Source organism: Mauremys reevesii, linkage group 12 (assembly GCF_016161935.1).
Source record: "Mauremys reevesii isolate NIE-2019 linkage group 12, ASM1616193v1, whole genome shotgun sequence".
NCBI lineage: Eukaryota > Metazoa > Chordata > Testudines > Geoemydidae > Mauremys > Mauremys reevesii.
This window is the reverse complement of record NC_052634.1, coordinates 23666592-23691004: the sequence shown is the minus strand read 5'-3', so window position 1 is coordinate 23691004 and position 24413 is coordinate 23666592. Positions and strand designations below refer to the sequence as shown.

The window sequence follows — 24413 nt, the reverse complement described above, 5'->3', positions numbered from 1 at the left end:
AGCGGGTTTTCCCTTTTGCACACCTCTGACGGACGGAGCTGTTTTGACTTAACTGTTCAGCACGCACCGACCCTCGGGCCTGGGCTGCACGGGGAACGTAAATCGGCGCGGCTACATCAGTCCGCGCCTTGGTCGGAAGAATTCTTCCGTCGACCTAGCTCCCGCCTTTCGGGGAGGTGGATGGCCGGCACCAACGAGGAAAACCCTCTCCAGGACCCTTCTACGGGAACAGTGCCCTTCCGTTTGGGGAGATTATGCTGCTTTAAAAAAGAGAAATTGTTTAACTGCCTTTCTCTGAGGCAAGGTTGACTTTGTATTGCTTCCCTCGTGGCTCCTTATAGCAGTTGTGTTCTGAAATCTTTAGGGTTTGACTTCATTTATGATGAAATCTTGCTGTAACTTTATTCTAATTTTCAATGAGTAACTAGACCTGAGCTGTTTGGTGTGTTAGTGGAGGATTGTTTAAAAACCTGGGATTCCACTTTCGGCTGCCTTTCCATTACATTTCCTCTGAAAGCCCACCGAAAGCCTCCACTTCCCACATAACTCTCTCAAACCTGCAGTCATCAGGCATACAGAAGATGCTTACAGTTTCACTCCATACGAGTCCAGTTCCTTGCTGTTTCCTGTCTAACCACTGCACACATATGGTATCCCCTCCCTACCCGGAGCTGCTTCCTGGCTTTTGCGCTCAGGACAGGAAAACGAGAATGGAGAGGTAAGCTGTGCAGGGAACTCTTCCTCAGCTCGCACTCCACCCCCCAAGGGCCTTTCGAGGTCTTCTACGGACTTCAGGTTTCATTTGATTTCCAAGGTTTATGGGCTCATTAATTAGCCATCTCTCCTAATGCAGGGATCCTACGGGTCAGACCAAAGATGGATGGCCCAAAAGTGCTAAGAAACAGAAATAAAGGTGAGAGCTAGGCGTTACATTCAGATGAGCATCCAGAAGCTGACTGTGCCCTGGCATGTTCAACGCTGCCGAAAAGAAGGAGCTCGTCAGGTCCCTCTGCTAGCACCCAAATCTGGTGGCTAGTCGGTCTGCTGGGAAATAAGGAAAAGGAAAAGAATTAAAGGAGTCAGGCAATAACAAGGAAATGAAAAGGTTTGTCGAACGGGTTCTGTCTGATTGACCGTCTTCCCAGCTACCCATCCAAGTTAAAGACCTAGCCCAGTATCCTGTCTGCTGACAGCGGCCAATGCCAGGTGCCCCCTACTATACTTTTTTCATACTATAGAAAAGCTTCAGCCAGTGACACCAGCTCAGGGAGCACTCTTCTGTTTTTCTTACAGCAGGCAACAGCCTTGCCAAAGCAAAGCCTTAAAAAATTGGGTACAAACTCATCAACATTCCTCTCCACGGAAATCTTTAGTAAAAGGCAAAAGATTTATATGAACTGAAGAAAAAGCAGAGTATGTAGAATACGTGGCAGAGGCGCTGCCGGGGCAACCACCTACGCTCCCAAAAGTCAGGGTGACTACTCTCCCAGCCCGCTACACCGCTAGCTTTCAGAGGAAATGGAATTGAACCGATTGGCAGCCCGAGTTGGATCATCGAAACCGGGGACACAGGGAGCAAAACCAGCCCCTCGACCAGGGACTCGCTTCGCTGCACGCAATGCACTGTGGCTATGCAAATAAGATGCTCCGGCCATCTCCGGCGCTCAAAGGAGTCTTTTCTCCGGGCTGCCTCTGCTCTTTCCCCGGCTGGGCGGAGATTGGGCTGGGGCAGCTGCTCTCCTAAGACAGTCCCGCTGATGCCCAGGCGCATGGAGGACGGAGCCCGGACGAGAAGCCAGAGGGCATTTGGCCCACAGCTAAAACCCGGAGCAAACGCACACACTTTGCAAAGTAACAGGAGCCGGGATCTCACACATGAGATTCTATCTGCCGGCCGGTGCGACCCGCGTTGTACCTGCTGCTTGGTCTGCCTCTGCTGCAAAGTAGCTCGCCTCGCTCAGATCCTTGGGGTTCGCTGAGCTGCAGCTCACCTTGATACACGGGAACAGCTTCAAATCATGGAATATCAGGGTTGGAAGGGACCTCAGGAGGTCATCTAGTCCAACCCAATCCCCAACTAAATCATCCCAGCCAGGGCTTTGTCAAGGCTGACCTTAAAAACCTCTCAGGAAGGAGATTCCACCACCTCCCTAGGGAACCCATTCCAGTGCTTCACCACCCTCCTAGTGGAAAAGGGTTTTCCTAAGATCCAACCTAAACCTTCCCCACTGCAACTTGGGACCATTGCTCCTCGTTCTGTCATCTGGTGCCACTGAGAACAGTCTAGATCCATCCTCTTTGGAACCCCCTTTCAGGTAGTTGAAAGCAGCGATCAACTCCCCCCTCATTCTTCTCTTCTGCAGACTAAACAATCCCAGTTCCCTCAGCCTCTCCTCATAAATCATGTCTTCCAGCCCCCTAATCACTTTTGTTGCCCTATGCTGGACTCTTTTCAGTTTTCCACATCCTTCTTGCAGTGTGGGGCCCAAAACCGGACACGGTACTCCAGATGAGGCCTCACCAACGTCGAAGAGAGGAACGACCACATCCTCGATCTGCTGGCAATGCCCCTACGTATACAGTCCAAAATGCCGTTAGCCTTCTTGGCAACAAGGGCACGCTGTCGACTCCTATCCAGCTTCTCGTCCACTGTAACCCCTAGGTCCTTTTCTGCAGAACTGCTGCCTAGCCATTCGGTCCCTAGTCTGGAGCAGTGCACGGGATTATTCCGTCCTAAGTGCAGGACTGGGCACTTGTCCTTGTTGAACCTCATCAGGTTTCTTTCGGCCCAATCCTCCAATTTGTCTAGGTCCCTCTGTAGCCTAGCCGTACCCTCCAGCGTATCGACCGCTCCTCCCAGTTTAGCGTCATCTGCAAACTTGCTGAGAGTGCAGTCCACGCCATCCTCCAGATCCTTAACGAAGATATTGTACACAACCGGCCCCAGGACCGAGCCTTGGGGCACGCCGCTTGAGACCGGCTGCCAATTAGACGTGGAGCCATTGATCACTACCCGTTGAGCCCGAGGACCTAGCCAGCTTATAGTCCACCTTATAGTCCATTCATCCAGCCCAAACTTCTTGAACTTGCCGACAAGAATACTGTGGAGACCGTATCAAAAACTTTGCTAAAGTCAAGGAAGAACACATCCATTGCTTTTCCCTCATCCACAGACCCAGTTCTCTCCTCACAGAAGGCAATTAGGTTAGTCAGGCGTGACTTGCCCTTGCTGAATCCATGCTGACCGCTCCTGATCACTTGCCTCTCCTCTAAGTGCTTCAGAATTGATTCCTTGAGGACCTGCTCCATGATTTTTCCAGGGACTGAGGTGAGGCTGACTGGCCTGTAGTTCCCCGGATCCTCCTTCTTTCTTCCCTCTTTTAAAGATGGGCACTACATTAGCCTTTTCCCAGTCATTTGGGACCTCCCCCAATGGCCATGAATTTTCAAAGATAATGACCAGTGGCTCTGCAATCACACCCGCCAACTCCTTTAGCACCCTCGGATGCAGCGCATCCGGCCCCATGGATTTGTGCTCATCCAGCTTTTCTAAATAGTCCCGAAGCACTTCTTTCTCCACAGAGGGCTGGTCACCTCCTCTCCATGCTGTGCTGCCCAGAGCAGCAGTCTGGGAGCTGATTTTGTTCGTGAAGACAAAATCACGAAGGGGGAGGGTGGGGAAGCATTGAGTACATTAGCTTTTCCACATCCTCTGTCACTAGGTCGCCTCCCTCATTCTGTAAAGGGGCCCACACTTTCCTTGACTTTCTTCTTGTTGCTAACCTCCTGAAGAAACCCTTCTTGTTGTTACTCTTAACATCTCTTGCTAGCTGCAACTCCAAGCGTGAGTTGCCCTTCCTGATTTCACTCCTGCGTGCCTGAGCAATATTTTTATACTCCTCCTGGTCATTTGTCCAATCTTCCACTTCTTCAAACGGCGCTGCCTGCCAGTGCACTCAGCCTCACTTGGCAGGTAACAAAGGGATCGAGTGGCCGTCCAGTTTCTGGAGAGTGGCTGACAACACCCGACCTTCTGCCCTGAGGAGAAACTGACGTGAGACAAGGCAGGGAGGTCATTCTTGTATTGGACCAACTTCCGGTGGGGAGAGCGAGAGAGAAGCGAAATGCAAGCTGCACTCTTTCCCCAGCAGCAGGTGGGCCACGTCGTCTCTCCGATGGCCTGGCTTCCCGGGACGGGACCCGCTACAACTTAGATAATTTTTTACCTCAAGGTTCCCAAGACACAGACAAGGTTTTCATCTCGAGGCCAAAAGACCAAAAACATCAAGACACTTGATCACGGCCTTGGATAGGCCAAGATTTAAAAGTTTATTAGAAAATATTTGAAAATGAACGATACAGAGAGTTGAAATGTCAGATATTGGTCATCGGGGGTTACATACAGAGTATAGGGCAATTTTAGTTTTAAATGTTTATTAGAAAATGTTTAAGAATAGATAATACAGAGAGTTTGTAACATCAGTTACTGGTCATCAGGGGTGACATACAGAGTATAGGGGGATGCTAGTACTTTGGTATTGGACAGCACATAACTTATACAGTGTGCAATGTCCCCAATGTGGGGTATACTGTGGGTGAGTTCAAGATACAGTCAGCAAGCAGTGAGGGTACATCACGCATACAACAGTTAAAGACAGTCGTAGGTATAAATAAGCAAGCCAGGTAATGGGGATAGAATGACCCTCACATGGCAAAGTTAAGGTCTGTCGCACTCGATCTGAGCACTACACCCCATCTGAGCTCAAAGAGCTGAGCCCGCAAGAGCGGCGGCCCGGGCGGGCAGGGGGAGGGGCCCGAGCGGAGGGGCGGAGCCGCGTGAGCAGGTATGCAGATCTGTGTGCGAGCAGAGCATCGTGGGAGCGGACGCAGGCTGCCAGGCAGGGCCCGACTTTGGCACCGGGAGCTCGGCGTGGGGAAGGGACGGTCTCCGGGGGCCACGTCGGGGCAGCTGTCGGCAGAGGGGGCCGGTGTGGGCGAGGCCGGCGGTGGGGGCGCGGCGGTCCGCCCCGTGTGTTATAAGTGCAGGGCGAGCGAGGGCGGGCGGCGGCCGGGCAGCAGGAACTCATACTTACCTGGCAGGGGAGATACCATGATCATGAAGGTGGTTTTCCCAGGGTGAGGCTCATCCATTGCATTACGGGTGTGCTGACCCCTGCGATTTCCCCAAATGCAGGAAACTCAACTGCATAATTTGTGGTAGTGGGGGACTGCGTTCGCGCTCTCCCCTGGTGATTGGTTTGAACGACAGACAACCGATAGTGAGCTGTTTAGGCTTAGTGCACTGCAAAGCAGATTTTCAGGAAAACAGCTGTTATTCTGGGCCTTTGGGAGTGCTCTTTTCTACAGGCCCTGTACTTCTAGGTATCTTTGTCACACGTTCCTCCTTGTAAGCAAAACTCAGCTCTGAAACTTTACTTGGGTCTCTCTGTGTTCTTGGTTTTCCCTAGTCTTTTGCAGCTGATCTGCTCTCTAGTCTGCTTTTGGGGGGCTTGGACCGGTGCCTTCCTTGGCTCTAAGGGGAGCTGCCTGCCTGCCTGCCTGCTCTGCTTCTTTCCCTGCTTGTAGCTTCTTGCCTGGCCCTTCTTCTCGGGCTCTTCCTCTTTTGACGGGAGGACGGCCTGTCCAAAACGTTTTCCCTTTTGCACACCTCTGACGGACGGAGCTGTTTTGACTTAACTGTTCAGCACGCACCGACCCTCGGGCCTGGGCTGCACAGGGAACGTAAATAGGCGCGGCTACATCAGTCCGCGCCTTGGTCGGAAGAATTCTTCCGTCGACCTAGCTCCCGCCTTTCGGGGAGGTGGATGGCCGGCACCAACGAGGAAAACCCTCTCCAGGACCCTTCTCCGGGAACAGTGCCCTTCGGTTGGGGAGATTATGCTGCTTTAAAAAAGAGAAATTGTTTAACTGCCTTTCTCTGAGGCAAGGTTGACTTTGTATTGCTTCCCTCATGGCTCTTTATAGCAGTTGTGTTCTGAAATCTTTAGGGTTTGACTTCATTTATGATGAAATCTTGCTGTAACTTTATTCTAATTTTCAATGAGTAACTAGACCTGAGCTGTTTGGTGTGTTAGTGGAGGATTGTTTAAAAACCTGGGATTCCACTTTCGGCTGCCTTTCCATTACATTTCCTCTGAAAGCCCACCGAAAGCCTCCACTTCCCACATAACTCTCTCAAACCTGCAGCAATCAGGCATACAGAACATGCTTACAGTTTCACTCCATACGAGTCCAGTTCCTTGCTGTTTCCTGTCTAACCTCTGCACACATATGGTATCCCCTCCCTACCCGGAGCTGCTTCCTGGCTTTTGCGCTCAGGACAGGAAAACGAGAATGGAGAGGTAAGCTGTGCAGGGAACTCTTCCTCAGCTCGCACTCCACCCCCCAAGGGCCTTTCGAGGTCTTCTACGGACTTCAGGTTTCATTTGATTTCCAAGGTTTATGGGCTCATTAATTAGCCATCTCTCCTAATGCAGGGATCCTACGGGTCAGACCAAAGATGGATGGCCCAAAAGAGCTAAGAAACAGAAATAAAGGTGAGAGCTAGACGTTACATTCAGATGAGCATCCAGAATCTGACTGTGCCCTGGCATGTTCAACGCTGCCGAAAAGAAGGAGCTCGTCAGGTCCCTCTGCTAGCACCCAAATCTGGTGGCTAGTCGGTCTGCTGGGAAATAAGGAAAAGGAAAAGAATTAAAGGAGTCAGGCAATAACAAGGAAATGAAAAAGTTTGTTGAACGGGTTCTGTCTGATTGACTGTCTTCCCAGCTACCCGTCCAAGTTAAAGACCTAGCCCAGTATCCTGTCTGCTAACAGCAGCCAATGCCAGGTGCTTTCTATTATACTTTTTTCATACTATAGAAAAGCTTCAACCAGTGACACCAGCTCAGGGAGCACTCTTCTGTTTTTCTCACAGCAGGCAACAGCCTTGCCAAAGCAAAGCCTTAAAAAATTGGGTACAAACTCATCAACATTCCTCTCCACGGAAATCTTTAGTAAAAGACAAAAGATTTATACGAACTGAAGAGAAAGCAGAGTATGTAGAACTTGTGGCAGAGGCGCTGCCGGGGCAACCGCCTACGCTCCCAAAAGTCAGGGTGACTACTCTCCCTACCCGCTACACCGCCAGCTTTCAGAGTAAATTGAATTGAACCGATTGGCAGCCCGAGTTGGATCATCGAAACCGGGGACACAGGGAGCAAAACCAGCCCCTCGACCAGGGACTCGCTTCGCTGCACGCAATGCACTGTGGCTATGCAAATAAGATGCTCCGGCCGTCTCCGGCGCTCAAAGGAGTCTTTTCTCCGGGCTGCCTCTGCTCCTTCCCCGGCTGGGCGGAGATTGGGATGGGGCAGCTGCTCTCCTGAGACAGTCCCGCTGATGCCCAGGCGCATGGAGGACGGAGCCCGGACGAGAAGCCAGAGGGCACTTGGCCCACAGCTAAAACCCGGAGCAAACGCACACACTTTGCAAAGTAACAGGAGCTGGGATCTCGCACATGAGATTCTATCTGCCGGCCGGGGTGCGACCCCGCGTTGTACCTGCTGCTTGGTCTGCCTCTGCTGCAAAGTAGCTCGCCTCACTCAGATCCTTGGGGTTCGCTGAGCTGCAGCTCACCTTGATACACGGGAACAGCTTCAAATCATGGAATATCAGGGTTAGAAGGGACCTCAGGAGGTCATCTAGTCCAACCCAATCCCCAACTAAATCAACCCAGCCAGGGCTTTGTCAAGGCTGACCTTAAAAACCTCTCAGGAAGGAGATTCCACCACCTCCCTAGGAACCCATTCCAGTGCTTCACCACCCTCCTAGTGAAAAAGGGTTTTCCTAAGATCCAACCTAAACCTTCCCCACAACTTGGGACCATTGCTCCTCGTTCTGTCATCTGGTGCCCCTGAGAACAGTCTAGATCCATCCTCTTTGGAACCCCCTTTCAGGTAGTTGAAAGCAGCGATCAACTCCCGCCTCATTCTTCTCTTCTGCAGACTAAACAATCCCAGTTCCCTCAGCCTCTCCTCATAAATCATGTCTTCCAGCCCCCTAATCACTTTTGTTGCCCTCCCCCAGACTCTCTCCAATTTGTTTCTGTAGTGGGGGCGGGGGGTGAAAACTGGACGCAGTGCTCCAGATGTGGCCTCACCAGTGCTGACTAGAGGGGAATAATCACTTCCCTCCATCTGCTGGCAACGCTCCTACTAATCCAGCCCAATATGACCAGTTACCCATATTGAATGCAGACACAGCAATATTTGATACATTGGTTGCTGTCCATTCAGGAGGTTCTTTCCCACCTGTTCATAAATAATGAAGCTGCTCTAAGCGGAGGGAGAGAGCTGTCCTGTCCGTGCAGTTAACCCATCTCCCCGAGAGGTGGTAGCTATGACAGTGGGGGGAAGCTATGTTGGTGGGTGTGCAAGCTGTGGTGTCTACATGTGTATATAAAGTTTAATCAAACCCCATTTTTTAAACCCCTGTGGTCTGGGAATAGAAAAGGAGCTCTCAGAGGCAGAGCCCGTCCTTCAAAATCCTTAAGGTCACTGACTTGCCTATGCAAATGTCATGGGGGTATAGCTCAGTGGTAGAGTGTTTGACTGCAGATCAAGTGGTCTTTGGTTCAAATCCAAGTACCCTCTCACAAACCTGTTCCTTCAGTAAAAATAATTCTATTTCCAGGAGCTCCACTAAATGGGGATCCCTGAAATGAATGGACACACTCAATGTTTTCCTGTGCAAATGCCTTAAAACCTAGCAAACATGTCCCCCAGCTGAAATCACTTCCAATCCTCTAAGTGTCTAGGTTTGTTTTCATCAATTGAACAAATTCACATGAAGACACATTTGCAGGTCCTTGGCCTCCATGGGCTACAATGTGCAGAAGAACAAGAACCACATCCACTTGGGAGGCATGGACTAGTCTGTATTACATTTGGTAAGTAAGTTGCCATTGGGACTGAAAACTCTACTGGGGGTGGACAGGAGCCTGTTACAAAACTAAAATAACCAGGATTTACCAAACTCCCTGTTACACATTCAATCCTCTCTTTGTGCACACGGCGTCAACTGGGGCTCTAATAAATGGCAGCCTTCCTTTAACACAGATCGTTGTTCCTTGTAACTTTCAGATACATTTGAATGACAGCTGTTCAGAGGTCATGTGCTGCTAGTTCATGAGCAGCAGCAGAGTCTCTGTACATTTACCAACGGTAGAGCTGGGTGTGTCTGCATCCAAGTAACTGCAGAGTCAGTGTCGTCCCAGACAGTTAATTGCACAGTCTCACTTTCTGGTCTCATTGATCATTTGGGTAGATACAGCAACGGTTTGGTGGGTTTTGGTTTTTTTTCCCCTTCATTTTCTCCTAAGGAATGTGTGATCTTGAGCATGTTAGTTTAAGTTCCCTGTGGGTCAGGAAAATTCCATCTCCTTGAAATACCTGGGGAAGTGACCTGCTTGTATAACCTAGAATAAAGGAGCTTTTAAAGAAGAGACTGCTTTACAAATATGCTGGGATAAAAACAGTAAATTTCACAGCCAGACACCAGGCCAGGATCAATGGATGGGGCCAGGGTCAATTAATTTCAGAAGAAACAAACTCTTGGGAAGTAGCTGTAATTTGTCCCCAAACCTTTCCTTGTTCTCATATGCTATCAGGGATTCTCTTCCCTGATAGCAGGGCAGAGTTAAGGTTATCTAGGCATGTATTCTCACTCTGTATTCCCTGTTTTTCCAGAGTTTGAGTTTTACTGATCTCGATGTTCTGGAAGGTAAGAGATATTCACTGTCAAAGTTAACTCTGTGTTAACAAAGGTTTTGTTAGTGGCAAAAAATGTGACTAATCCCTCACTGCGGTAATTCCACTGACTTCAGTGTACTCTTTCCCCATTTCTAGTTCCAAAAAAATAAGCAAATTAAAACAACCTTGAGACCTAAAATGCTGTGAGAAAATGGAAATTTTAGTAGCTCAAATAATTCAGTTTCTTCTGTGTCTTGTGTGTGTGTAAATGGCACAACACATTAATTTATAAGCACATCTTTCTTAACTTCTTTAAATATTCTGTAGTACATTGACTAGATCAGGTGGGTTGTTCAATGCAGTGAGGTTTTCATGCATTGCCCAATACATATTTTTCATATTATGTAACTGAACACAACTCATTGAACACAAAATTGTGTATTTCATGCTGTGAACTGTGTTGGTAGCTCAAATTAATAGGTTTATTTTCTCTCTCTCTCTCTCTGTGAGGCACAACAAAATAATTTAGTGATGCTGAAAACGTTCCCTTCTCCTCCAGAACTGCCTTGGAATCACCTTCCCTTTGTAGATTAATCTGCCCCTGTGTCTCTACAAGGAAAATATAGTTTCTATGAAAAAAACACAATTTTTTAATTAAAGGGGCTGAGACAGAATAGCCACATGATGGTGACACATCAGGAATGCAAAGCAACAGGTTTGTTGCCGGCTCAAAGGGCCCGAGGCGGAGCAACAGCAGGGTTCGTTGCCCGGTGTGCGTCGCACTAATTAACACACCAGGGTGGAGAAGCAAACCACGTTTATTTGAGCTAAAAAAAATGTGCCAGGGAGAAAAAGCATCTCAAATCCTGCACACCCACGCGCTTATACCCCCCTTGTTTGTGTAAGCCTTTTGTTTGGTTTTCCCCCTCACCCCTCCCTTCCCAACAGCAGTTACTTTAAACATTACATCTCAGCGTGTTAGAAAAGTTCCCATTTGCATATTTATCTATGGCCTTCACAGCACAGACGCATGCAGATTTTCCTCCCCCTCCCCCTCCTCCCCGCCGCTTTTTGCTGTTTCAAACTGTCCTGCAGCTGCAAGCTGAGACCGCTGACAGTTACACATTTTGCTTGCTGTTTTGTTAGCATCTTAGGCTTTGGCTACACTTACACTTCAAAGCGCGGCCGTGGCAGCGCTGCCGCGGCAGCACTTTGAAGCGCTAAGTGTAGTCAAAGCGCCACCGCTGGGAGAAAGCTCTCCCAGCGCTGTCCGTACTCAACCTCCCTGTGGGGAATAACGTACAGCGCTGGGAGCCACGCTCCCAGCGCTGGGGCTTTGACCACACTGGCGCTTTGCAGAGCCGCAATTTGCAGCGCTGGAGAGGGTGTGTTTTCACACCCTGCTGCAGCGCTGCAAATTTGCAAGTGTAGCCAAGCCTTTAGGCTGGTTAAAGTTCACAGCATGGAAGAACTTGGGTTCACTCAGGCCCAAATTCACAACTTTGGTTTACTTAGGCCTAGTGACACCAACAGGTTCCTGGTTTGCACATTGATGGTGACAAGGGATTGAACTCGACTCCCCTCTTTCTACAGACACATTTGTTTTATTCTCTGAGGTCAAACATAAGTTTAAATGTTGTACTTAGTCCTCTGCCTTGTAGCTTCAACAGCCGCAGATGCAAGATGAGTTACTGCAGAGCAAAGAAAGGTTGGTTCGGTCACTAGGTCTGTGTTTCTATTGCTTGTTTGCTCTCTCCCCTTCCCTGATAAGGAGCAACAGTAAGAGAAGAAGAGGTTAAAACATGTGCGAGGTGGTGGCTGGGTTTGGATGACAAATTTAAAACCATCTCAGCGCCCTCTAGTGTGACACTGACACCATCAGATTCTCACCTTTCACTCACACTTCATTAATAACAGTTTCCCTGAACTATTTTGCTGTGATTATTTCAATGGCTCCTACACCGATACCTGCTGTCCCTTCTGGCTGGTTAATTGCACTATTTGGAACCTGCTCCTAAAATTACGCCCTTCCTGGGAGCAAGATTCAGAAGTGCCCAAGGAAACCCCATTGGGTTTCAAGTGCAGCCCAGGCAGGGTGGCAAGGGGACAGCACAGGGGTCTCAGAGCTTCTTCTTCCGCCTCACAGAGAGAAGGTTAAGGGGGGGCCACTAGTTATGACTCCTGGGTTTTAGTCCTGGCTGTGGGAGGAAAGGGGTGTTTAGTGGATTAGAGTTGGGGGCTTAGGAATCAAAGAGGAAACATCTCCCTTTTCAGCTTCAATGCACATTGAACAAGAACATGCCTTGTCATCTCTTCAGTTTCAGAGGAGCAGCCGTGTTAGTCTGTATCCTCAAAAAGAACAGGAGTACGTGTGGCACCTTAGAGACTAACAAATTTCTTAGGTTCTGTTGCCATCGTGTGGCCATTTCATTTCACTTCTTATTGTTAAAAGGTTTGGGTACTTCAATGAGGCTAATCATCTAGTGGAACAAGCTCCGCGAGGGACATGGTTAAGTCCCCATCACTGCCCTGTGTAAATGAAGACCGCAGCTCTTGCTGCAAGACACCTGGTGTGTGGGTGTCTCTGTTCCCCCTTCAGAACCCTGGTACATGATGCTTCCCTCCTCCCAGTTCAAGATCCCCATCATGTGGGTGCTCCCATCCAGGATCTCTGGTGGGTGTCTCTGTCCCCTACCCCATGAACTAGCTCCCGTGTGTGGTTTCCCCTGCCTGCCCCCATCCGGGATCTGTGGGTGTCTCTGTTCCCCTTTTCAAGATCCGTGTTGCTTGGGTGCACCCCTCCCCCAAAGTCAGAATCCCCAGCGTGTGGGTGCTCCCATCCCCCCCTCCAGGCTCTGCGGGGGGTGTCTGTGTAAAAAGAGACCGTGTCTCACTGTCTTGCCCAGGCTACGCTGCAGGGGCTATTCACAGGTGTGACCCCACTACTGATCAGCACAGGAGTTTTGACCTGCTCTGTTCCCAACCTGGGCCGGTTCACCCCCCCTTAGGCAACCTGGGGACCCCAAGCTTCCCTGGGATCACCATATTGATGCTGAACTTAGGGCGGACACCTGATCGGCAGAGCCCCCTACAGCCCAAAACTCCTGAGCTCAAGCGATCCGCTGGCCTCAGCCTCCCCAGGAGCTGGGATCACAGGCACCGGCCATGGGGCCCAGCTTATTTTGCAGCCTGGCAGCTGGAGCTTTAAACTCTGCTTGTGAGCTCTGTGCCTTGGCCAGACGGGGACAGCCTGGAACTGGGAAATGCTCCTGCTTCCCCCGCCCCCATCTCACGTCGAGCTGCAGGTGCCGCTGTCCTCCCAGGTAAGATCCTGGATGTTTCGGTGCCTCCTTCCCCCGCCCAGGTGTCCGGGTACCTCTGCCCCCCCTACAGAATCCTGGATGTGTGGGTGTCCGTCCCTCTGCAGAGGATACCGGAGTGTGGATGCCCTTGTCCCCCCCTACAACATCCTGGGTGTGTGGGTGCCACTCTCCCCCCGCCCGTAGATCTCTGGTGGGTGGGTCCCCAGGGTGTGAGTGCTCCCATCCCCCGATACAGGCTGGGGGGGGGGGTATAACTGGCTCTCCCTGTCCTGCCCAGGCGGTGCTACAGCAGCTGTTCACAGGGGCAGCGACCCCACTGTCACACTGCAGCTTTAACCTGCTCCAGGGGTGACCTGCTTCACCCTCCTTTGGGAGCCCGGGGACCCCGAACTGCCCAGAGTCACCTGATTGATGCCGAGCTTAGCACAGACACCGGCTCAGCACGGCAGGGAGCTGCCCTGAGCCCTGACAATCAGCTTCCCTCCGCCTCCTGCTGCACAGCGAGGATCCCACTCGAGAAGCTTCGTGCCCAGTTTGTTCAGGAGAGTCCCAGGCTCCAGCTGTAAACGCTGCTGCTCAGTTCTAATCTTTGGCCACACGGGGGCAGCACTAACGGTCCCATCTAAACGCTGTTTGCTTCGACCTTTCGGATCGCAGATTGTAACCCGCGGGCAGATCTCTGAGTGCAGCCAAATCCCTCCCCAAACTGAACATTGAAGCAGCAGCTCCCATTGGAAAGATCAGGATTTTTGCCTTTAAAAACAAGGGAAATGTCTCCAGTGAGAGACTGAAGAAGCTCAATTGATTTCATTGATTCCATGAATGTTCCTCTGTGTCCCCCTAGGAGTCATGCCCCACATTTTGGGGACCACTGAACCCTACTCGCTAAGCAGGGGCTAGTGATGCCAAAGCCCAGGGAAAGGGAGAACAAGTGCGGGGCCCCCAGCACTGGAGCCATGTGAAGGGGCTGCAGGAGAGGGGCAATGGCTGGTGGCCCAGGGAGTTAAGGGCAAAGGGGGCACAGCAGGGGCAGGAGTTAGGGGTGAAGGAGGTGCAAGGGCTGGGAGTGCAGGAGCTAGCGGTAAAGGGGGAGTGGGGATCGTCCAGGGGCAATGGGGAAGTGCCAAAGTACAAGCTTTGCCCAGGGCACCATTTCCCCTAATGCTGGTCTGAGCAAAAAATTGGAAATGACCCTTCAGTGAGACCAGAACCACAGTGTAGAAAAGCCCCTTTGTTAAGTGGTGGTGGCTGAGGGCTTAGGGAGATGGGTTAGAAAACAACAGTCACTTGTCTGTGGAGGTTTGATTCTTGCCTGCTAGGCCAGGTGGGGTGTGGTGTCTCCATGGCTGTACTTTCAGTGTCTGATCTGCCACAGAGAGCCAAGTCTAGACATACTCAGTGGCTCTATGCCAGGGTTTCTCAAACTTCCTTTAACTGCAACCCCTTTTTGCCAAAAAACTTACTACATGACCCTAGAAAGACACACCAAGCCCCTCTACACTGAGCAGAGGCAGAGGAGACAAAGCCTGAGCCCTGCCCCAGTTGGGGGAGGGCAAATCCAGAGCTTGAGGGATTCAGCCCTGGGTGGTGGGGCTCAGATTTTGGTTTCAGCCCCAGGCACCAACAAGTCTAATGCCAGCCCTTGCGACCCCATTAAAACAGGGTTATGACCCACTTTGGGGTCTTGCCCCACAGTTTGAGAACCACTGCTCTAAGCTGATGGGAGAGAGTTTTCCTGGGGGTGTAGTTAATCCACTTCCCAAGAGGTGGCAGCTATGTCAGTGGGAGAAGCTATATCGGTGGGTGTGCAAGCTGTGGTGGTTACCACATTTAAGAAGTTTAATCAAACCCCATTTTGAAAACCACCTGTGGTCTGGGAATGGCAAAGGAGCTCGATGAATCAGGGTTTGTCCTTCAAAGTCCTGGACATCACGATTCCATACTCCTGTTGTCATTGGGGATATTGCTCAGTGTTAGAGTGCTTAACTGCAGTTTTCACGTAGTCCTCAGTTCAAACCCCTGTGTTCTCTTATAACCTTCTTTCTTTTTTTTTTAAAAGTTAAACATTTTCATTTCCATTCTCCATTATGTTCAGGGGCTCCTCTATACAGGAGTGCTTGATATTAATATAAACACTCAACATTTTGCTGTCCAAATGCATAAAAACCTAGCAAAGCTGTCCATCACAAAGGCCTTTTGCAGGACCTCAGAGTATTGGTCTAAGGTGGTGGGGAGGTGGTGACCTCACAGAGGGATGCTGACATCAGCCAGGCAGGACGGGGGTGAGGGGCCAGGGAAACCTCAGAGACCCCTGTGGCTTTGCTTCAGCAAGTCTCCTTCTCCAGGTCTCTCTTTGAGGACTGAGAGAGTATTCGGGTTCACGGACGTGAGTGCCAGGAGGAAGCTTCTTCGAGTTTTCTCCTTCCCTTTTCCTGATTTTACTAGAAAACAGCCGTCCCTGTTTAGAAGGTTGAAGCCTCCTCGAGGTTTGAAACCTGTTCAGTCTGATCCATCTGGTGACAGTTGAATTCTAGGCATGGAAAACACGAACTTAAGGAGGCAGAATTTTATTCCGCACCTGGGATTTTGTCCCTTAGAATCACTGGGGTCATTAGGGTTTGTCCTTTCTGTTTCACCTTTTCCTCCATCCATCCATCCCTCCCTCCTTTCTCTTTGTCTCTTGCTTCTTTTGTCCTTTCACCTGTTCCCCTCCCATCACCAGGAGCGGTGTGTGTGTGTGTATGTGTGTGTTGCGGGGGAGTGCTCTGCAGCTCCCACTGTGGGAGGTCCACCCAAAAATGTGGGGCTGAAATAGTGCTCGGGCAGTGATCCCCACCAGTGACCTGGGCCATCCTTTGGGCTCTCTGGTGAGAACCCTCAGCCTCCCGTCCTCAGTCTCTACCCTGATTGGCTGAGCAGGGGGTTATTGACAGGGAGGAGATTCAGGTCCTTGTTGTTCTCTTTTAAGACCAAGGAAATAAGTCATAACCACTTATATGTTTGACAAATTTTGCTGCTTTGCTGCATTAATGGTCTCTGAGCAGTTCATGATTCTCTCTAACATTGCAGTTCTCCTCAAATACTTGCTGAATAATTACTGTGAACTGTTGTTGGTGCGGAGCTCATCTGAGAGCACTTTATTCAGGTCATTCAGTGTTTGAAATTCACGATCTGATGGTTAGTTTCAAAATCAGGGCTCTTGGGTCCTATTCCCAACTCTGCCACTGGCTGACTGTGTGACCTAAGACAAGTCAATTCTCCTTTCTCAGCCTCAGCTTCTCCCTCTCTCAAGTAGGGATAATGATGATCCGCTCCTACCTAGCTCAAGGTGGGTGGAGGATGGGGATCCACTGGAGAGTGTCACTAGGAGTATCAGAGGGGCCGTGTTAGTCTGGATTTGTAAAAGCAGCAAAGACTCCTGTGGCACCTGGCTAAGCACACAGAACAAACCCCAAATCCCCCCTGTGCTTTGGGAGCCAGGTTTGCTGTGGGAATCCTGTAGTTCAGATGACTTCACGCCTGGGCATTGGGATTATTTACCAGTTTCTCTGGCATTGGGGCAGTTTTGTGCTTATGGCTGAGTGGTTAAGGCGTTGGACTTGAAATCCAATAGGGTTCCCCTGCGCAGGCTCAAATCCTGCTCACAGTGAGGCCTGCATTTTAGCCAGTCTCTCACCCGGGCAATACCTCTGTACAACCCCCTGAGACACTCTCAATTCTCTCCCCACCCCAAGTAAATCCTGTTCTGCTCCTTCCATAGAGATCCCTGGGACACCCCCTCACACTGTGTTGTTGAGGGGTCGGGCAAACTCTCAGCACCTGAAGCCTCTGCCACTCACCTGGTGCCCCATAGATCAGCCATAGCCCTGGTTCTGCTCCTCTCTCTAGCATGTGAAAGGAGCTGAGTCAGTGATTCCATGGGAGCTACGGGGCTGCAGAACCAACAGAGAGAAAAAAAGGTGCTCAGCACCCACTGGCAGCCAGCTCCCCCCCACCCACTACAGGCCTTGCTGACAAGCTCCTCACACTTGCCAGTGATCAGCTGTTCAGTGGGGTGCAGGAGGCGCTGGGGGAGGAGCAGGGAGAGTGGGAGAGGGAAAGGAATGGGGCAGGAAGGTGCAGGGTGGGAAGAGGTGGGAGAGGGGTGGGGGCTTGGGGGAAGGGATGGAGTGGGGGGCAGGGCCTGGGAAGGAAAGGGGGGATTTGTCCCATACCCTGGATCCCTCTAGGGCCGGCCCTGAAGGGAAGCACCGACTATCACAGTGACAATAGAAGTGACCAGCATTGCGGGGGAGGCTGAGGGAGATCCGCACTCACCAGGTCCCTTCTCTCCCCCACGGTGAGCCAGACACTGCTCTCTCCTGGCTCTCACTCTAGCAGCTGGATGCCAAGGAGCCATTTCCCCACAGGAAGTGCATCGAGTGCCCCTGTGGTGCTGGGGGGGCTGGTGCTGCTGCTGCCTGTGGGGCTGGCAGGGGGGCTGATGTCTGCACAGACTCTCAGCTGCCAGGCCGGAGGGGGCACTTGGGACCTTACCAGACTGGCTCAGTGAAGACGGGGGGTTGACAGAGCAATACAGACGCTCTCCAGAGCAGGGAGCAGCAGCCGCCCATGCAGCCAGGCAATGAGCATTTCCCACAGCCTGGCAATGAGCATTTCCCACAGCCTGGAGCCGAGGGGGAGGCGGCAGCTGCTGTTCCAGCTCCCTGGGGACAGGCCCTGTCAGCCAACAGCCACTTCTTACTCCCCACAGCTAAGGGCGTTGGGTTCCTCCGGTGGGGGTGTGGAGCAGCCGTTCATTTTCCTGTCCTTTTTGTGTGCAACTGCTGACAAAAACATCCCAGACAGAGAAGCAACAGGCCAAACTACTATTCTGCAGCTACCAAAGTAGCTCAGTTGGGCGAGCGTTAGACTGAAGATTTAAAAGTCCCTGGTTCAATCCCGGGCTTTGGCAGACCCTGTCATCTCTCTTTGGGCAGGGGTGGCTTGTTTTCTGGGAGCACAGCGGTCCCTGCACCCAAGGTGAGTCCCTGAGCTTGGGCTCTGCAGTAGGAAAACATAGAATGGGCTTCTGCTCCTAGTTGGCCCACCTGACCTTTAACAAGGCAAGATGAGAGCTGCCTTTCCCAACATGGCAGGGAGAGAGCAAGGCAGGGTGACCCTCAGGAATGGTGCCAGAGGGCTGCTGGGCAGTGACAGGCAGGGATTGGGGATGGAAGCTCCTCTGCGCAGCTGAGCAAGGGCAGTACCAGGGAAGGGGCATCTGTAAAAGTGACCCAGCAACACCTCTCCTCCTCTGGGCACCTAGAGCAGAGGCAGCTGGTTCTGACAGCTCCAAGGGAAGGCTTAAAAGCCACAGAGCAACTGAGGTCAGGGCCAGAGGAGGGCAGGACCATGCCTATGTGTGGCCTTCAGACAGGCACAAAGACACCCAGCCAGGCTGCTCCCTGCCATGCCAAACACCCACTGAAGGTCACCAGCATGCGAGGCGGCTGCTGATGCTCTGTGGCCAACATCAGAAGATGGTAGGAAAGCAGGGCCAGCCCCCCTGGTGGGGCCTCTGACCGTTCCCACTCACGGTGCTCACTTTTGCAGTGGGGCAGGAGATTTTCCTCCAAGAGGCTTTCCACAGCTGGCGAGAAGCAGAGAAACACCCAGGCTCCGAAGATGCTATGTAGCAAGTACTCTCCAGCACAGGGACAGGTGCACACTTGGAAGAGGGAAACTGCTCCACACTCTAGCCCGGGCAGCCGCCCATTTTCTTTGGCAAGTCAGGAAGGGCAAAGGCGAGACTGGAAGCACCTGGGGCTCATGCCCCAGCCTCTGTGACGCCCAACCCCCAACTCCTTCCCGGGGCTCTAGCTGAAGCCAGAGCATTGGCCTGAGCAGCCAAGAAGAGGTTCCAGCCATGCAAGGAGCAGGACGTTCAGCACAAAGGTAAAACTGCAGAAAAACAACCACCAAGGGACTCGAATCCTCAGTCTTCTGATCCACACGCAGATGCCTTATCCATTAGGCCACATGATAAAAAGCTACTCCAAGGACTTCTTTGGAAAAGGGGGACATTGTTCTTCTCAGGTCATCTGCTGAGGGGGGCCAAGACTCTCTGGGCACAAGAAGTCGAGTTCCCAGCGACATGTGAGACTTAATTCTCTGGAGCCAGGTGCAGGGTTTTGGCTCAGGCATGGGGGACTGGGGTGCGGCGGATGGACCTGCTGTCTAGGTGCAGAGATTTAGTCGCACTGAGGCACAGGAGGGAGGAGGAGGAGGAATCCTGCTGACAGGCAGTGGCTGTGCAGAAAAAGAAGAGGGGTTCTGGGGACTTTTTTTGCCTCTCATTTGCCGGCCTGCTCGCTCTTGTGCTGAACAGTGAAGATGATCTCAACGAGCCCAGGTAGCTCAGTTGGTAGAGCATCAGGCTCTTAATCTGAGAGTCCAGGGTTCAAGCCCCTGTCTGGGTGCTCAGCTTTTAAGTTGCCTTGTGTGCCAGGAGCCAAATGATTCCTGGTGCTGTCCACCAGCCACATGCGGATTCCCAGAAGCTGTGGCCATTTCCTGGAAAGTTTCCTTTCCTTAGCAATCAGGAGAAAGGCCACATCTGCAGGTGCAGATAGCGCAGTCTCTGGCTGGCAGGAAGTGCTGTGGGGCCAGGTGCTGAGAAAGCCCAGAGGGGGAGCAGCAGAGATGAGGGGAAGAGAGACGGAGAAGCAATGAGGACAGAGCACAAGTGTACACGGGGTTCAGGTCTGGCTATTGTGGGGAACTTCCCTGGTTTATACATGACCCTGGTGCAATTGGCTGGAGAAAGGATCTGAGTCCCCTCCCCCTTACCCAGAGGCTGCCTGACCCCAAGGACGCTCTTTCTACTCTCCTGTGTGGCAGAGACCTCGTAACCCCAACAAGGCTGGGCCCAGGAATCCTGGGGGGTTTGATGACCCCCAATCTTGTCATGATCACTTGAACAGGGCTACAGTGTCTCCACTCTGGGCACTTCCCTGACCCACTCCTCATTGCATGTGCTTCAAGCAAACACCATTTATTACCCAGCAATCAATGTAAAACACAAGGAAAGATGGGAAAGGAAAACACGTCACCCTGTTCTGTGGTGCAGGGAGATCACAACCAGCATCTCTGGAGGGTCAGGGCAGGTCACAGTCTCTCCCTCACATGTCCCAGGCCTCCTCCCCAGGCCCTGGCTGTGCTGCAGGGACACCACGGGCTGGACACTTGCTCTGGCAGTGGCCACATGCTCTAGGTGACAGGACCCTTGTTCCCAGTGTCAGCCCCCATGTAGGGGATATGATCCCCCCACCCCCAAAAGTCTGGCCTGCAAGGTCTCTTGACGGGTGGCATCTCCTTGCACTGGGCCTTCTGCCCAGGGTCCCCCTCGCTCTCCCACGCTGCTCACTGCACCCACCTCCAGCCCCAGTGCTGCTGCGGCTCTGCCTCCAGCTCCCTGGGCTGCTCCTCTGGCTCCGCTTGCTGCAGCTCTTCTCCCAGCACAGATCTGCTCCCTGGGCAGCTTCTACGGCTCGTGCTGCTGCGGCTCGGCTCCCAGCACAGATCTGCTCTGGTTCTCCCTGGCTGGTGCAGCTCTGCTCCCCAGCTCTTCTCCGGGCTCCTGCTCTCTCCTTAGCTCTGCCCCACTCTGGCCCGGGCAGTTCCAGCTCCCACGCAGGAGGAACCCCCTGGCCTGGTGACTCCCTCATTACACTGCCTGGCCTGTCAGTGCGGCTAACTTGGAGCTTTGGCCTCTCCCCATTGCCCCTGGGGACTGTCAGTCTCAGGGTCCTGATTTCCCATTGGCCCTTCCCCCTTCTACTGGGACTGGGAACTAGCCAACCAACCCCCCCCCCCCCCACACACACACACACTAAGTTTTAGTAAGGGGCCAACAGTCCCTTACACAAGCCAGCCCCGTGAGGGTCACTGATGTGCAGAGAAGGAAATATGAGCTGGTCCCATGGTGTAAGGGGCAGCACTCAGGCCTCTGAATCCTGCAATCTGAGTTCAAATCTCAGTGGGACCTTGTGGTAAAGCCCTGGAGCTCCCAGTGCTCAACTTTCCTGTCTCCAGCTGTGCAAGAGCCACTCTCCCCCCTCCAGCTGGGTGACTCACCCACTGGAGCCAGGTCTTGGGTTGTGATGGCCACAATGGGTTGGGGATCTAGAACGTGTTACCCTGATGCCTGTGGTTTGACCAGGTGGTTGGGATTCTTGCTGCTTCACATGAGGCCCACAAGTTTGGCCATTTCACTTGCAGCGAACGTTACCTCTTGCCCACATGGCATTTAAAGGAAGGAGGGCCAGGGCCAGGCTTCATAGTCAAGGCTAGGCAGGAGGGAGGCAGAGTCCCAGGCTGGAGCCCAGCACCTCTCCTCCTCTGGGCACCTGGAGCAGAGGCAGCTGGTGCTGACAGCTCCAAGGGAAGGCTTAAAAGCCACAGAGCAACCGAGGGCAGGGCCAGAGGAGGGCAGGACCATGCCTATGTGTGGCCAGCCTGCTCCCTGGCATGCCGAACCCCCACTGAAGGCCACCCACAGAGCAGCATTCGTTCAGCGGCCAGCATCACAAAGCTCTGTGGATGTGCCCCTCCCTTCACTGCACCTCACCCACAGCTGCTGCCCTGGGTCAGTGAAAACCCAGAGTTCACCTCTCACCTCCTGGGGGGAAAGCCCCTTTCTCCCTCCACTGTCTGGCCACATTGCCGGCCCCTTGCCGTTCCCCCCTGTCACCGCTCTGCTGACCACCCTCTCTGCTCTGGAACGTCTTGTGGTCCCACCAGGAGCGGAACAGGCTTCCTAAAAGTAGTGGCCACCAGACCCCGAACAGTAGCCCCATCCCTTCCACTCAACGCCACACCCCTGCCCCACCCCTCTCCCCAACGCTCCCCTCCTACGCTGCCTCTTACCCCCAGACCACGCCTCCCGCTCACTGCTCTCCACCCCCTCCCCACCCTCACTCGCCCTTACGGTCATTACAAAGTGGCAAGGCAGAGCCCTCCCATTTTTAAAAGCCCTGGGGTGTTGTTCCCCCCTGTTCAGGCACCCCTGGGGCCCTGCACTTCACACAGCTCTCCCTGATTTCAGCTGTTAATGAGGGAGCCTCACTGCTAGCGCAGATTGGGTAGTTCGTTGCATGAGAGACACTGTCCCAAAGCAGGACTAATGCTTAGAGCTGGTTATCAGCGATTTCAGATCTGTTGGTCTGCAGCAAGACTCTCCATTGAGTCTTAACCAGCTCTGTTATTACACAGGGAAGAACAAAAGGGTCAAATGGGGCCTGGAAGCCTTAAGAAGAATCCACCCCACCAAGTACAACACTTGTCGCTACCTGCTCTCAGCCCCACTGACAATGTTTTGGGGTCACTCCTTGCCTGTATCAACCTAGGGGTCTCAGAGAATCCTAATTGACAGGTGCTCCAGTGGCGCAATTGGTTAGTGCACAGTACTTATAGGGCAGTGCTGCGAGGAGCTATGCTGAGGTTGTGAGTTCAAACCTCACCTGGAGCACTGGTTTTCATTAACCAAGTGGTGTCACCCCCTCATTTGGCCTGTGGAATGTAGAATTCAAGCCCTGGGTACCCTCAGGAGGGGGCTAATAAAAAATGCCCCCTTCACTTATTACCTCCTCTCCAGGTCAGAATCTACCATCCTTTCTCCCCCCCCAGCCCCTGTGCCAGGATCCCTCAAGCAGAGCCTGGAGTCCTGCCCCTGGCGTCTGTACTATTGACAAAGACTAAGTGACAGGGACAAAACACTCAAATCCCGCCTGGTGTGGGGAGCCAGGTTTGCTCTTCAAATTCTGTCGTTGGTACATTTCCAGGCCTGGGAATGTCCCACAACAGCATTGAATGGGAAGCTGCCTGCAGAACAGTGACACTGCACAGAGCTCCTGCGGAGGAGGGGTGGGAATTAGTAACATTTTGAGGATCGTTTGGGAAATGAGCCTTTGCTGACAAGGTTTGTCTCTGTTCATATTTCACCTTCAGGTGTGATGTTGAGGGATCTTTAATATATTTTTGGGAGGTTAATAACTATCTCCTCAACTTTATTTACTCAACTTAAAAATTGGTGTCACTTGATTTTTGCATCTCCCTGTGAAAATACGACTAACGTGTGGCTTTCTACAGGGGGTCATGATGTTAAAGTTAAGGAATTCAGTCTCTGTACTTCTGGGGGGAGTGTTGCTTTTTTACAGCTGCCTCAGGGCCAGGCACACTGGGCTGTTAGCTTTACCCACTGTCCTTGCCAGGGGCCCCTGCTGAAACCTGGGCGGCTGCACTGCCGTGCTGGGGTGACTCTGCAGGTGGAGAAGCTGCTGTGAAGCAATGTAGAGCAGGTGCAGGAAGGAGACGGGGTCACTATTCACAATCTGAACTGCACAGTTTTCCAAATTTGGGACTAGATTCATAGATTCATAGACTTAAGGTTAGAAGGGACCATTATGATCATCTAGTCTGACCTTCTGCACAACGCAGGCCACAGAATCTCACTCACCCACTCCTGTAACAAACCCCTGCCCTATGTCTGAGTTATTGAAGTCCTCAAATTGTGGCTTAAAGACCTCAAGGTGCAGGGAATCCTCCAGCAAGTGACCCGAGCCCCATGCCGCAGAGGAAGTCGAATGTCCGAGAACAATTCTAGGGGAAGGTGAATGCAGAGCAATGACATTGGAGGTGCCCAGACCTCCAATAGGGGCAATGTGGAAATTAATAATGGGAAGATCATTTGTGAAATTAGTCGTCACTGACAAGATTTGTCTCTGTTCCTATTTCATGCTGTGGTGTTAGTTAGAGGAATCAGGACAGATTTTTTACTATATTAATTAAACACTTAATTCTATTTAACCAAGCCAAAAACTTAGTATCACTTATTTTTTCTCTGTCCTAGCAAGAATGAATTGAATTTTGTGACTTTCTGGAAAGTGCAGCGAGATTAAATGTGGGAAATTCAGTCTCTGTCTTTGTGAGCTGATGTTTTCCTCTCACAGGTCAGTGCCTGCATTGAAATACCCAGAGGGATCTAAGGGCTGGTGTATGCTGGGCACTGAACTGGCAAAGCGATGTCTCCCAGGGTGTGACCCCCCCCCCAACCCATATAGTTAAGGTGACCTAAGCCCGGGTTAGATAGTGCTAAAGAAAAGGAAGAATTGTTCTGTCCATGCAGCTATTACAGGGATGAGAAAATCCCTCCAGTCACTGTCTACTCCAAAGTGCTATAGCAGCGCCACAGCAGCATTTTAAGTGTAGACAGAGTAAAACTAGATTTATCTCCAGTTCCCACTGTGGATGCTCAGGCACTAAGACTACAATACTAACAACAGCAGCACAGGGCTTG

At 51.9% G+C, this 24413-nt stretch overlaps 7 non-coding genes across 7 annotated transcripts; 5 read left to right on the top strand and 2 right to left on the bottom strand.

Moving 5' to 3' along the window:
- Positions 1–1301: 1301 nt before the first annotated feature.
- On the bottom strand, positions 1302–1417 carry LOC120376051. Its single transcript, XR_005586975.1, has one exon. It is a non-coding gene; the product is annotated as a U5 spliceosomal RNA (small nuclear RNA).
- Positions 1418–5085: 3668 nt separating this feature from the next.
- Positions 5086–5249, top strand: LOC120376203. The gene has a single exon (XR_005587109.1). It is a non-coding gene; the product is annotated as a U1 spliceosomal RNA (small nuclear RNA).
- Positions 5250–6945: 1696 nt separating this feature from the next.
- LOC120376034 lies at positions 6946–7061 on the bottom strand. The gene has a single exon (XR_005586959.1). It is a non-coding gene; the product is annotated as a U5 spliceosomal RNA (small nuclear RNA).
- A 1521-nt stretch (positions 7062–8582) lies between these two features.
- On the top strand, positions 8583–8654 carry TRNAC-GCA. Its single transcript has one exon. It is a non-coding gene; the product is annotated as a tRNA-Cys (tRNA).
- Positions 8655–16641: 7987 nt separating this feature from the next.
- TRNAS-UGA lies at positions 16642–16722 on the top strand. Its single transcript has one exon. It is a non-coding gene; the product is annotated as a tRNA-Ser (tRNA).
- Positions 16723–19463: 2741 nt separating this feature from the next.
- On the top strand, positions 19464–19536 carry TRNAK-CUU. The gene has a single exon. It is a non-coding gene; the product is annotated as a tRNA-Lys (tRNA).
- Positions 19537–22492: 2956 nt separating this feature from the next.
- TRNAI-UAU lies at positions 22493–22586 on the top strand. The gene is made up of 2 exons: positions 22493–22530; positions 22551–22586. It is a non-coding gene; the product is annotated as a tRNA-Ile (tRNA).
- Positions 22587–24413: the final 1827 nt, after the last annotated feature.